We start from the raw sequence: 14,148 nt of genomic DNA, 5'->3' as shown, positions 1-14,148 counted from the left end.
CTGGAGGCACAAACATCTGCCCATAAAATAGGATGGCTTGCAACATTCTGTATGGGTTGCCACACATCTGATTGTCATGGTCTAAGTACGGCCCGGCAGCAGATGCTCTGACCCGAACACAGCAGCCTCATCCATACCTATAACTCGCGACCGGACCGTGCTCTTAATGTGAGAAAAGCATGTGTGAATCTAGCCTAGTACGAACCGGTTGCAGGTCTCCTGACCGGAACTCAGCAGTCTCATTCAGTATATGTCCATGACCTGCAACTAGTCAGTGAGAAACGGATGTGTGAATCTAGCTTTAATTTATAATGTTGGGCCTGGTGTTGAACTTTTTGGGGCACTAACAGTAGTGACTATGTGTAAACTTTGCCTGGATAGATGCAGTGTGATGCCACTTTACCAATGTGACTTTGCTCCCGAGAGCTGTATGAAATTAACAAGGAGCTGTCCACCTTTGGTGACTTTTTTTTTTACTTAATTACATGTTGTAATGGCACAGCATTTATTCATAATTATGTCAGAAGTATTATTTAGTAGGTCAAGAGACATGTGCTGTTGTTCATATGAGCCTGCATGTTGACTCTTGTATGTTGGTTTGTTGAAGGCCTGCTGATTACCTATTGTATCAGCCCCTACAATTTATTCTTTTCAGTAACCTTGGAGGACAAAGACATTGAATGCCCGCTGATTACCCATTGTACCAGCCCTGCAGTTTTTTATTCTACAACCTTTGAATGACAAAATATGCAAATTACACACTCAAACAATGAGGGATTATCTTCTCTCACCTTCCTCCAATCCTGTGGAGGAATGCCCTGAACAAGAGCTGCTTCATTGACCATCACTGAACCCTCAAATACATTTGGAGAACCAAGGTTGAGACAATCAGGTCACCTGGTCACATACCTCAATGTACTCTGTCAGCTTCCCAAGATTGCAGCTTTCTCTCTGTGGATTCCTGCCAAAAGCAGGGTGCTACTTGTTGGGGTAGATGGCCCTGGAAGCCCCTAAGTCACATATGTTCTAATTCCCGCAAAGTCAGCGGAAGGGTAAGACTGTCTTTTGCACCATTTTGTGTATTTGCTGGGACTTTATTATATAGTGTTGACTAGGGTTGAGCGAAACGGATCGGACAAAAATCAAAAATCGCCGACTTTCGGCAAAGTTGGGTTTCATGAAACCCGACCCGATCTTAGTGTTGGATCGGCCATGAGGTCGGTGATCTTCGCGCCAAAGTCGCGTTTCATATGACACGTTCAGCGCCATTTTTCAGCCAATGAAGGAGGACGCAGAGTGTGGGCAGTGTGATGACATAGGTCTCGGTCCCCACTATCTTAGAGAAGGGCATGACAGTGATTGGCTTGCTTTCTGCTGCGTCACAGGGGGTATAAAGGGGCGTGCACGCCAACCGCCATCTTACTTCTGCCGATCTTAGCATAGGGAGAGGTTGCTGCAGCTTCATCAGAAGAAGGGATATAGTTAGGGAGGGAAGATTAACCCCCAAACCGCTTGTGCTGTAGCGATTTCCACTGTCCAACACCACCTTTTTTTTGCAGAGACAGTGGAGGGTATATTTTTGTGCATCAGCTCTGTAGCTTATTAGGCTGCTTTATAAGGCTCCCTGATAGCTGCATTGCTGTTTGCATTGCTGCTGTGCAAACCAACTGCTTTTTTAAAAGCAAAAATCCTGTTGCTCCTTTCTGCACAGTTATCTTGTTTATTTGTCCACACTTTTGTGTGCAGCAGTCCTTTTTATTGCTGCCGTACTTGTCCTGAGATCATTGTAGGGAGATTGAAATTGTACTAGTCCTTGTATTTTTTCATATATCTTCCAGCCACTTTCTGCCACTTACATTGTGTTGTGTTATACACTGGGCCTGAGTTTTGGTGCAGTCTCCCCCCCAAAAAAGGGAGATTCAAATTGTCACAAAGTGGATATACTTCAGTTCTGTTAGTTTGTCGTATATCAGCCAGCCACGTTCTGCCACTTACATTGTGTTGTGTTATACACTGGGCCTGAGTTTTGGTGCAGTCTCCCCCCCAAAAAAAGGGAGATTCAAATTGTCACAAAGTGGATATACGTCATTTCTGTTAGTTTGTCATATATCAGCCAGCCACGTTCTGCCACTTACATTGTGTTGTGTTATACACTGGGCCTGAGTTTTGGTGCAGTCTCCCCCCCAAAAAAGTGAGATTCAAATTGTCACAAAGTGGATGTACGTCAGTTCTGTTAGTTTGTCGTATATCAGCCAGCCACATTCTGCCACTTACATTGTGTTGTGTTATACACTGGGCCTGAGTCTTGGTTCAGTCTGCCAAAATAAAAAGGGAGATTTAAATTCTCAACAAGTTTATATACACCTTCTACCTTGTTTTACAGTACCATATAACGGTTGTTATTTTGGTTAGATTTTCCCCAAAATGAGAAAGTCTGGTGGAAGAGGCCGTGGGCGGTCGTTGCCAGCTGGTACTGATGGTGGTGGTGGTGGTGGAGCATCTGGTGGTAGTGGGAAAAGCAAAATAGCACCTAAGGCTGGAGGTGTTGAGCCAGCGTCATCGTCTGGCTACACAAGGCCTCAAGGCTCCCTTATCTGGGAGTAGGAAAACAGCTTTTAAAGCCGGAGCAGCAGGAAAAAGTTTTGGCTTTCCTTGCTGACTCAGCCTCTAGCTCTTTTGCCTCCTCTTCAGAAACTTCCAAATATAAAAGCAGCGAGTCGTCAGTGGATGCTCCCGGTCAGGAACAAGTCGCTTCCTTGTGTCCTTCACCCAAACCAAAAGTGAAGGATGCGTCAGGCGACACTACAGGTTACTCCATGGAGCTCTTTACACATACCGTGCCTGGGTTAGAAAGGGAAATTGTTAACAGCCCATTACAAGATGAATCAGACATGGAGTGCACTGATGCACAGCCACAGCTAGATTATTATGCTGTTCCATTGACTCAGATCACTACATTGCCCTCACAGTGTACTGAGCCAGAATCTGACCCTGATGAGACTATGGTGCCCCATCCCGAACGCTATAGCACCATACACGGTGACACAGAGGAAGGTGCACCTGACATTGAAGAGGAGGTGATAGATGACCCAGTTGTTGACCCAGATTGGCAGCCATTGGGGGAAGAGGGTGCCGCTGCCAGTAGCTCAGAAGCGGAGGATGATCCGCAGCAGCCATCTACATCGCAACAGCTTTCATCTGGCAGGCCCGTATCTGGCCAAAAACGTTTGTCAAAAACAAAAATAGTTTTAGGACAGCGTGGCCATTCGGTGAAAGTAGCACAGCCTGCAATGCCTGAAAAGGTATTCCATAGTAGGAAGAGTGTAGTGTGGCAATTTTTTAACCAAGATCCGAATGATCAATGCAAAGTTATCTGTAAGAAATGCTCAAAGACCTTTAGCAGAGGGAAGAATCTCCAAAATTTAAATACAACGTGCATGCTTAGACATTTAACCAGCATGCACTTGCAAGCCTGGACTAACTACCAAACGTCCCGTACTGTTGGTGCACCTGCTCAGAATGAAGGTAGTCAGCAATGCTACATTGCTTCCCTCACTGTAAGCCCACTGGTTAGGACACCACCTGCAGCAAATGCGGAGGTATCGTCGCAAGGCCAAAGCAGTCAGGGAATCACCAGGTTCTTGGTAGGAAACACTGTATGTAGGCCAACATCAAGAATACCATCACCAACCCTCTCTCAATCTGCCATGTCCACCACCACCCCCGCTAGTTCCACCATATGCAGCTCTCCAGTCCAGCTCACCCTACAAGAGACTCTCGTTAGGAAAAGGAAGTACTCATCCTCACATCCACGTACACAGGGTTTGAACGCCCACATTGCTATACTAATCTCGTTAGAGATGATGCCCTACCGGTTGGTTGAAAGCGAAGCTTTCAAAGCCCTGATGGCCTACGCAGTACCACGCTATGACCTACCCAGTCGACACTTCTTTGCGAGAAAAGCCATCCCAGCCCTCCACCAGCATGTCAAAGACCACATTGTCCATGCACTGAGGCAATCAGTCAGTGGAAAGGTGCACCTCACAACAGATGCATGGACCAGTAGGCATGGTGTTGTGAACTCTATTTTTGGGCTCCCTCTAGTGGTCACAAGCGGTACTGTGTAGTGTTGTCTTTCTGCAGGTTGGCAGCATCAGCTGGTTCGTTATCCTTGGTTGGTTTCCTATTTAGCTCACCTGGATACTCAGTTCCTTGCCTGCTCTCAATGTATTCAGTGCTCTTCAGATTCCTTGTGACTACCTTGCTCCCAGTCTCTCCAAGACAAGCTAAGTTTTTGTTTGTTTATTTTTTGATTATCAGCATTCATCATGTTTCTTGTCCAGCTTGCTAAAATGTGATTTCCTCGCTTGCTGGTTGCTCTAGGGGACTGAGTTTCTCCCCCCACACCGTTAGTTGGTGCGGGGGTTCTTGAAATCTCAGTGTGGATATTTTGTAAGGGTTTTTTACTGACCGCACAGACCCCTTTTCTATTTTCTGCTATCTAGTATTAGTGGGCCTCATTTGCTGAATCTGCTTTCACCCCTGTGTATGTGCCTTCCTCTTACCTCACCGTTATTATTTGTTGGGGGCTTCTATATCTTTGGGGATTATTTCTCTGGAGGCAAGTGAGGTCTTTCTTTCTCTCTAGGGGTAGTTAGTTCCTCAGGCTGGCTCGAGACGTCTAGGATTTTAGTCACGTTCACCGGCTACCTCTAGTGTGTTGGATAGGTTCAGATTTGCGGTCAGTCCAGTTTACCACCTCCCTAAAGCTTGTCCTATGTTTTGTTACTTAGCTGGAGTATTTTGTGATCCTCAACCACTAAGGATCATAACAGTAGAGCAGGCCAAAAAGTGTTTCATGCATCGCAGAAGTGGGATAAAAAGAAGACCTGAGTACATTTTTTTTTTTTTCCTCCCGCTTTTCCTTTGCTGCAGTCTGTTTAGCTTCTTTCATCCCCTTGAACTCTGGGTGGTTTTGAGCTCAGCTGCAGACATGAATGTTCAGACTCTGACTTCTAGTGTGGATCATCTTACTGCACGGGTGCAAAGTATTCAGGATTTTGTTATTCATAGCCCTATGTCAGAACCAAAGATACCCATTCCTGAGTTGTTTTCTGGAGATAGATCTAGGTTTCTAAATTTTAAGAATAATTGTAAGTTATTTCTATCTCTGAGACCTCGTTCCTCTGGTGATTCCGCTCAGCAAGTTAAAATTGTTATCTCCTTGTTGCGTGGCGACCCTCAAGATTGGGCTTTCTCTCTGGCGCCAGGAGATCCTGCATTGCTTAATGTAGATGCAATTTTTCTGGCTCTTGGACTGCTTTATGAGGAGCCTAATCTTGAGAATCAGGCAGAAAAAGCGTTGCTGGCTATCTCTCAAGGTCAGGATGAAGCAGAGGTGTATTGTCAAAAATTTCGGAAATGGTCGGTGTTTACTCAATGGAATGAGTGTGCCCTGGCTGCAAATTTCAGAGAAGGTCTTTCTGAGGCCGTTAAGAATGTTATGGTGGGGTTTCCCTCCCCTACAAGTCTGAGTGATTCTATGGCTTTAGCCATTCAGGTTGATCGGCGTTTGCGGGAGCGCAAATCTGCTCATCCTTTGGCGGTATTTTCTGAACGGAGACCTGAGTCTATGCAATGTGACCGAACTCTGACCAGAATTGAGCGACAAAGTCATAGACGTCAAAATGGGTTGTGCTTTTACTGTGGTGATTCTACTCATGTTATCTCAGCATGCTCTAAACGCTTAAAAAAAATCGCTAAACCTGTCACCATTGGTACTATGCAGCCTAAATTTATTTTGTCGGTTACTTTGATTTGTTCTTTGTTGTCCTACCCGGTTATGGCTTTTGTGGATTCGGGTGCTGCCCTGAATCTGATGGATTTGTCGTTTGCCAGGCGCTGTGGTTTTGTCCTGGAGCCTTTGGAATTTCCTATTCCTCTGAGGGGAATTGATGCTATGCCATTGGCTGAGAATAAGCCTCAGTATTGGACGCAAATGACCATGTGCATGACTCCCGTACATCAGGAGGTGATTCGCTTTCTTGTTCTGCATAATTTGCATGATGTTGTCGTTTTGGGTCTGCCATGGCTGCAGGCTCATAATCCAGTTTTAGATTGGAAAGCTATGTCTGTGTCAAGTCAGGGAATTCATGGCGATGCTCCGTTGGTGTCTATTGCTTCTTCCACTCCTTCTGAGGTCCCTGAGTTTTTGTCTGACCACCAGGATGTATTTGATGAGCCCAGGTCCAGTGCCCTGCCCCCTCATAGGGATTGTGACTGTGCTATAAATTTAATTCCTGGTAGTAAATTCCCTAAGGGACGACTTTTTAATCTGTCTATACCAGAGCATGCCGCGATGCGGAGTTATATAAAGGAGTCTTTGGAGAAGGGACATATTCACCCATCCTCTTCCCCTCTTGGTGCAGGATTTTTTTTGTGGCCAAGAAGGACGGTTCTTTGAGACCTTGTATAGATTATCGTCTTCTGAATAAAATAACAGTCAAATTTCAGTATCCTTTACCACTATTGTCTGATTTGTTTGCTCGGATTAAGGGTGCCAGTTGGTTCACCAAGATAGATCTCCGTGGTGCGTATAACCTTGTGCGCATTAAGCAGGGAGATGAATGGAAAACAGCATTTAATACGCCTGAAGGCCATTTTGAGTACTTGGTGATGCCTTTTGGACTCTCTAATGCTCCTTCTGTGTTTCAGTCCTTCATGCATGACATCTTCCGAGAATATCTGGATAAATTTATGATTGTTTATCTGGATGACATTTTGGTCTTTTCTGATGATTGGGAGTCCCATGTGAAGCAGGTCAGGATGGTGTTTCAGGTCCTGCGTGCTAATGCTTTATTTGTGAAGGGCTCAAAATGCCTCTTCGGAGTACAGAAGGTCTCCTTTTTGGGTTTTATTTTTTCTCCTTCTACTGTGGAGATGGACCCAGTCAAGGTCCAGGCTATTCATGACTGGACTCAGCCCACGTCTGTTAAGAGTCTTCAGAAGTTCTTGGGTTTTGCTAGTTTTTACCGTCGTTTCATCGCTAATTTTTCTAGCGTGGTTAAACCTTTGACGGACTTGACCAAGAAGGGTTCTGATGTGACTAATTGGTCTCCTGCGGCCGTGGAGGCCTTTCGGGAGCTGAAGCACCGGTTTTCTTCAGCTCCAGTCTTATGTCAGCCAGATGTCTCTCTCCCCTTCCAGGTCGAGGTTGATGCTTCTGAGATTGGAGCAGGGGCTGTTTTGTCGCAGAGAAGCTCTGATGGCTCTGTGATGAAGCCATGTGCTTTTTTTTCAAGAAAGTTTTCGCCTGCCGAGCGGAATTACGATGTTGGTAATCGGGAGTTGTTGGCTATGAAGTGGACATTTGAGGAGTGGCGACATTGGCTCGAAGGAGCTAAACATCATGTGGTGGTCTTGACTGATCACAAAAATCTGATTTACCTTGAATCTGCCAAGCGCCTGAATCCTAGACAGGCTCGTTGGTTGTTGTTTTTCTCCCGTTTCAACTTCGTGGTCTCATACCTGCCTGGTTCGAAGAACGTCAAAGCTGATGCACTTTCTAGGAGTTTTGTGCCTGACTCTCCAGGAGTTTCTGAGCCGGCTGGTATTCTCAGAGAGGGAGTGATTGTGTCTGCCATTTCCCCAGATTTGAGATGAGTGCTGCAGAAATTTCAGGCAGATAGACCTGACCGTTGTCCACCAGAGAGACTGTTTGTCCCGGATAGATGGACCAGCAGAGTTATTTCCGAGGTTCATTCTTCGGTGTTGGCGGGTCATCCTGGGATTTTTGGTACCAGAGATTTGGTGGCTAGGTCCTTCTGGTGGCCTTCCTTGTCGCGGGATGTGCGTTCCTTTGTGCAGTCTTGTGGGATTTGTGCTCGGGCTAAGCCTTGCTGTTCTCGTGCCAGCGGTTTGCTTTTGCCTTTGCCTATTCCGAAAAGGCCTTGGACGCACATTTCCATGGATTTTATTTCGGATCTTCCAGTATCTCAGAAAATGTCTGTCATCTGGGTGGTGTGTGATCGTTTTTCCAAGATGGTCCATTTGGTGCCCTTGCCTAAGTTGCCTTCTTCCTCCGATTTGGTTCCTCTATTTTTTCAGAATGTGGTTCGCTTGCACGGCATTCCTGAAAATATTGTGTCTGATAGAGGATCCCAGTTTGTGTCCAGGTTTTGGCGGACTTTTTGTGCTAAGATGGGCATTGATTTGTCTTTTTCGTCGGCCTTCCATCCTCAGACTAATGGCCAAACTGAGCGAACTAATCAGACGTTGGAAACTTATTTGAGATGTTTTGTTTCTGCTGATCAGGATGATTGGGTGACTTTTTTGCCATTGGCCGAGTTTGCCCTTAATAATCGGGCTAGTTCTGCTACTTTGGTTTCGCCTTTTTTCTGCAATTCTGGTTTCCATCCTCGTTTTTCCTCGGGTCAGGTTGAGTCTTCTGACTGTCCTGGGGTGGATTCTGTGAGGATAGGTTGCAGCAGATTTGGAACCATGTGGTGGACAATTTGAGGTTGTCACAGGAGAAGGCTCAGCGCTTTGCCAACCGCCGCCGCGGTGTGGGTCCCCGACTTCGTGTTGGGGATTTGGTGTGGCTGTCTTCTCGGTATGTTCCTATGAAGGTCTCCTCTCCTAAATTCAAGCCTCGCTTCATCGGTCCTTATAAGATCTTGGAAATCCTTAACCCGGTGTCTTTTCGTTTGGATCTCCCAGCATCGTTTGCCATTCATAATGTGTTCCATAGGTCTTTGTTGCGGAGGTATGTGGTACCTGTGGTTCCTTCTGTTGAGCCTCCTGCTCCGGTGCTGGTCGAGGGCGAATTGGAGTACGTGGTGGAGAAGATTTTGGATTCTCGTATCTCTAGACGGAGGCTTCAGTATTTGGTTAAGTGGAAGGGCTATGGTCAGGAGGATAATTCCTGGGTTGTCGCCTCTGATGTTCATGCGGCCGATTTGGTTCGTGCCTTCCATGCGGCTCATCCTGATCGCCCTGGGGGTCTTGATGAGGGTTCGGTGACCCCTCCTCAAGGGGGGGGGTACTGTTGTGAACTCTATTTTTGGGCTCCCTCTAGTGGTCACAAGCGGTACTGTGTAGTGTTGTCTTTCTGCAGGTTGGCAGCATCAGCTGGTTCGTTATCCTTGGTTTGTTTCCTATTTAGCTCACCTGGATACTCGGTTCCTTGCCTGCTCTCAATGTATTTAGTGCTCTTCAGATTCCTTGTGACTACCTTGCTCCCAGTCTCTCCAAGACAAGCTAAGTTTTTGTTTGTTTATTTTTTGATTATCAGCATTCATCATGTTTCTTGTCCAGCTTGCTAAAATGTGATTTCCTCGCTTGCTGGTTGCTCTAGGGGACTGAGTTTCTCCCCCCACACCGTTAGTTGGTGCGGGGGTTCTTGAAATCTCAGTGTGGATATTTTGTAAGGGTTTTTTACTGACCGCACAGACCCCTTTTCTATTTTCTGCTATCTAGTATTAGTGGGCCTCATTTGCTGAATCTGCTTTCACCCCTGTGTATGTGCCTTCCTCTTACCTCACCGTTATTATTTGTTGGGGGCTTCTATATCTTTGGGGATTATTTCTCTGGAGGCAAGTGAGGTCTTTCTTTCTCTCTAGGGGTAGTTAGTTCCTCAGGCTGGCTCGAGACGTCTAGGATTTTAGTCACGTTCACCGGCTACCTCTAGTGTGTTGGATAGGTTCAGATTTGCGGTCAGTCCAGTTTACCACCTCCCTAAAGCTTGTCCTATGTTTTGTTACTTAGCTGGAGTATTTTGTGATCCTCAACCACTAAGGATCATAACAGTAGAGCAGGCCAAAAAGTGTTTCATGCATCGCAGAAGTGGGATAAAAAGAAGACCTGAGTACATTTTTTTTTTTTTCCTCCCGCTTTTCCTTTGCTGCAGTCTGTTTAGCTTCTTTCATCCCCTTGAACTCTGGGTGGTTTTGAGCTCAGCTGCAGACATGAATGTTCAGACTCTGACTTCTAGTGTGGATCATCTTACTGCACGGGTGCAAAGTATTCAGGATTTTGTTATTCATAGCCCTATGTCAGAACCAAAGATACCCATTCCTGAGTTGTTTTCTGGAGATAGATCTAGGTTTCTAAATTTTAAGAATAATTGTAAGTTATTTCTATCTCTGAGACCTCGTTCCTCTGGTGATTCCGCTCAGCAAGTTAAAATTGTTATCTCCTTGTTGCGTGGCGACCCTCAAGATTGGGCTTTCTCTCTGGCGCCAGGAGATCCTGCATTGCTTAATGTAGATGCATTTTTTCTGGCTCTTGGACTGCTTTATGAGGAGCCTAATCTTGAGAATCAGGCAGAAAAAGCGTTGCTGGCTATCTCTCAAGGTCAGGATGAAGCAGAGGTGTATTGTCAAAAATTTCGGAAATGGTCGGTGTTTACTCAATGGAATGAGTGTGCCCTGGCTGCAAATTTCAGAGAAGGTCTTTCTGAGGCCGTTAAGAATGTTATGGTGGGGTTTCCCTCCCCTACAAGTCTGAGTGATTCTATGGCTTTAGCCATTCAGGTTGATCGGCGTTTGCGGGAGCGCAAATCTGCTCATCCTTTGGCGGTATTTTCTGAACGGAGACCTGAGTCTATGCAATGTGACCGAACTCTGACCAGAATTGAGCGACAAAGTCATAGACGTCAAAATGGGTTGTGCTTTTACTGTGGTGATTCTACTCATGTTATCTCAGCATGCTCTAAACGCTTAAAAAAAATCGCTAAACCTGTCACCATTGGTACTATGCAGCCTAAATTTATTTTGTCGGTTACTTTGATTTGTTCTTTGTTGTCCTACCCGGTTATGGCTTTTGTGGATTCGGGTGCTGCCCTGAATCTGATGGATTTGTCGTTTGCCAGGCGCTGTGGTTTTGTCCTGGAGCCTTTGGAATTTCCTATTCCTCTGAGGGGAATTGATGCTATGCCATTGGCTGAGAATAAGCCTCAGTATTGGACGCAAATGACCATGTGCATGACTCCCGTACATCAGGAGGTGATTCGCTTTCTTGTTCTGCATAATTTGCATGATGTTGTCGTTTTGGGTCTGCCATGGCTGCAGGCTCATAATCCAGTTTTAGATTGGAAAGCTATGTCTGTGTCAAGTCAGGGAATTCATGGCGATGCTCCGTTGGTGTCTATTGCTTCTTCCACTCCTTCTGAGGTCCCTGAGTTTTTGTCTGACCACCAGGATGTATTTGATGAGCCCAGGTCCAGTGCCCTGCCCCCTCATAGGGATTGTGACTGTGCTATAAATTTAATTCCTGGTAGTAAATTCCCTAAGGGACGACTTTTTAATCTGTCTATACCAGAGCATGCCGCGATGCGGAGTTATATAAAGGAGTCTTTGGAGAAGGGACATATTCACCCATCCTCTTCCCCTCTTGGTGCAGGATTTTTTTTGTGGCCAAGAAGGACGGTTCTTTGAGACCTTGTATAGATTATCGTCTTCTGAATAAAATAACAGTCAAATTTCAGTATCCTTTACCACTATTGTCTGATTTGTTTGCTCGGATTAAGGGTGCCAGTTGGTTCACCAAGATAGATCTCCGTGGTGCGTATAACCTTGTGCGCATTAAGCAGGGAGATGAATGGAAAACAGCATTTAATACGCCTGAAGGCCATTTTGAGTACTTGGTGATGCCTTTTGGACTCTCTAATGCTCCTTCTGTGTTTCAGTCCTTCATGCATGACATCTTCCGAGAATATCTGGATAAATTTATGATTGTTTATCTGGATGACATTTTGGTCTTTTCTGATGATTGGGAGTCCCATGTGAAGCAGGTCAGGATGGTGTTTCAGGTCCTGCGTGCTAATGCTTTATTTGTGAAGGGCTCAAAATGCCTCTTCGGAGTACAGAAGGTCTCCTTTTTGGGTTTTATTTTTTCTCCTTCTACTGTGGAGATGGACCCAGTCAAGGTCCAGGCTATTCATGACTGGACTCAGCCCACGTCTGTTAAGAGTCTTCAGAAGTTCTTGGGTTTTGCTAGTTTTTACCGTCGTTTCATCGCTAATTTTTCTAGCGTGGTTAAACCTTTGACGGACTTGACCAAGAAGGGTTCTGATGTGACTAATTGGTCTCCTGCGGCCGTGGAGGCCTTTCGGGAGCTGAAGCACCGGTTTTCTTCAGCTCCAGTCTTATGTCAGCCAGATGTCTCTCTCCCCTTCCAGGTCGAGGTTGATGCTTCTGAGATTGGAGCAGGGGCTGTTTTGTCGCAGAGAAGCTCTGATGGCTCTGTGATGAAGCCATGTGCTTTTTTTTCAAGAAAGTTTTCGCCTGCCGAGCGGAATTACGATGTTGGTAATCGGGAGTTGTTGGCTATGAAGTGGACATTTGAGGAGTGGCGACATTGGCTCGAAGGAGCTAAACATCATGTGGTGGTCTTGACTGATCACAAAAATCTGATTTACCTTGAATCTGCCAAGCGCCTGAATCCTAGACAGGCTCGTTGGTTGTTGTTTTTCTCCCGTTTCAACTTCGTGGTCTCATACCTGCCTGGTTCGAAGAACGTCAAAGCTGATGCACTTTCTAGGAGTTTTGTGCCTGACTCTCCAGGAGTTTCTGAGCCGGCTGGTATTCTCAGAGAGGGAGTGATTGTGTCTGCCATTTCCCCAGATTTGAGATGAGTGCTGCAGAAATTTCAGGCAGATAGACCTGACCGTTGTCCACCAGAGAGACTGTTTGTCCCGGATAGATGGACCAGCAGAGTTATTTCCGAGGTTCATTCTTCGGTGTTGGCGGGTCATCCTGGGATTTTTGGTACCAGAGATTTGGTGGCTAGGTCCTTCTGGTGGCCTTCCTTGTCGCGGGATGTGCGTTCCTTTGTGCAGTCTTGTGGGATTTGTGCTCGGGCTAAGCCTTGCTGTTCTCGTGCCAGCGGTTTGCTTTTGCCTTTGCCTATTCCGAAAAGGCCTTGGACGCACATTTCCATGGATTTTATTTCGGATCTTCCAGTATCTCAGAAAATGTCTGTCATCTGGGTGGTGTGTGATCGTTTTTCCAAGATGGTCCATTTGGTGCCCTTGCCTAAGTTGCCTTCTTCCTCCGATTTGGTTCCTCTATTTTTTCAGAATGTGGTTCGCTTGCACGGCATTCCTGAAAATATTGTGTCTGATAGAGGATCCCAGTTTGTGTCCAGGTTTTGGCGGACTTTTTGTGCTAAGATGGGCATTGATTTGTCTTTTTCGTCGGCCTTCCATCCTCAGACTAATGGCCAAACTGAGCGAACTAATCAGACGTTGGAAACTTATTTGAGATGTTTTGTTTCTGCTGATCAGGATGATTGGGTGACTTTTTTGCCATTGGCCGAGTTTGCCCTTAATAATCGGGCTAGTTCTGCTACTTTGGTTTCGCCTTTTTTCTGCAATTCTGGTTTCCATCCTCGTTTTTCCTCGGGTCAGGTTGAGTCTTCTGACTGTCCTGGGGTGGATTCTGTGAGGATAGGTTGCAGCAGATTTGGAACCATGTGGTGGACAATTTGAGGTTGTCACAGGAGAAGGCTCAGCGCTTTGCCAACCGCCGCCGCGGTGTGGGTCCCCGACTTCGTGTTGGGGATTTGGTGTGGCTGTCTTCTCGGTATGTTCCTATGAAGGTCTCCTCTCCTAAATTCAAGCCTCGCTTCATCGGTCCTTATAAGATCTTGGAAATCCTTAACCCGGTGTCTTTTCGTTTGGATCTCCCAGCATCGTTTGCCATTCATAATGTGTTCCATAGGTCTTTGTTGCGGAGGTATGTGGTACCTGTGGTTCCTTCTGTTGAGCCTCCTGCTCCGGTGCTGGTCGAGGGCGAATTGGAGTACGTGGTGGAGAAGATTTTGGATTCTCGTATCTCTAGACGGAGGCTTCAGTATTTGGTTAAGTGGAAGGGCTATGGTCAGGAGGATAATTCCTGGGTTGTCGCCTCTGATGTTCATGCGGCCGATTTGGTTCGTGCCTTCCATGCGGCTCATCCTGATCGCCCTGGGGGTCTTGATGAGGGTTCGGTGACCCCTCCTCAAGGGGGGGGGTACTGTTGTGAACTCTATTTTTGGGCTCCCTCTAGTGGTCACAAGCGGTACTGTGTAGTGTTGTCTTTCTGCAGGTTGGCAGCATCAGCTGGTTCGTTATCCTTGGTTTGTTTCCTATTTAGCTCACCTGGATAC

This window comes from Ranitomeya variabilis, chromosome 4 (genome assembly GCF_051348905.1).
Source record: "Ranitomeya variabilis isolate aRanVar5 chromosome 4, aRanVar5.hap1, whole genome shotgun sequence".
In the NCBI taxonomy this organism is placed as follows: domain Eukaryota; kingdom Metazoa; phylum Chordata; class Amphibia; order Anura; family Dendrobatidae; genus Ranitomeya; species Ranitomeya variabilis.
This window is presented reverse-complemented; position numbering follows the sequence as displayed.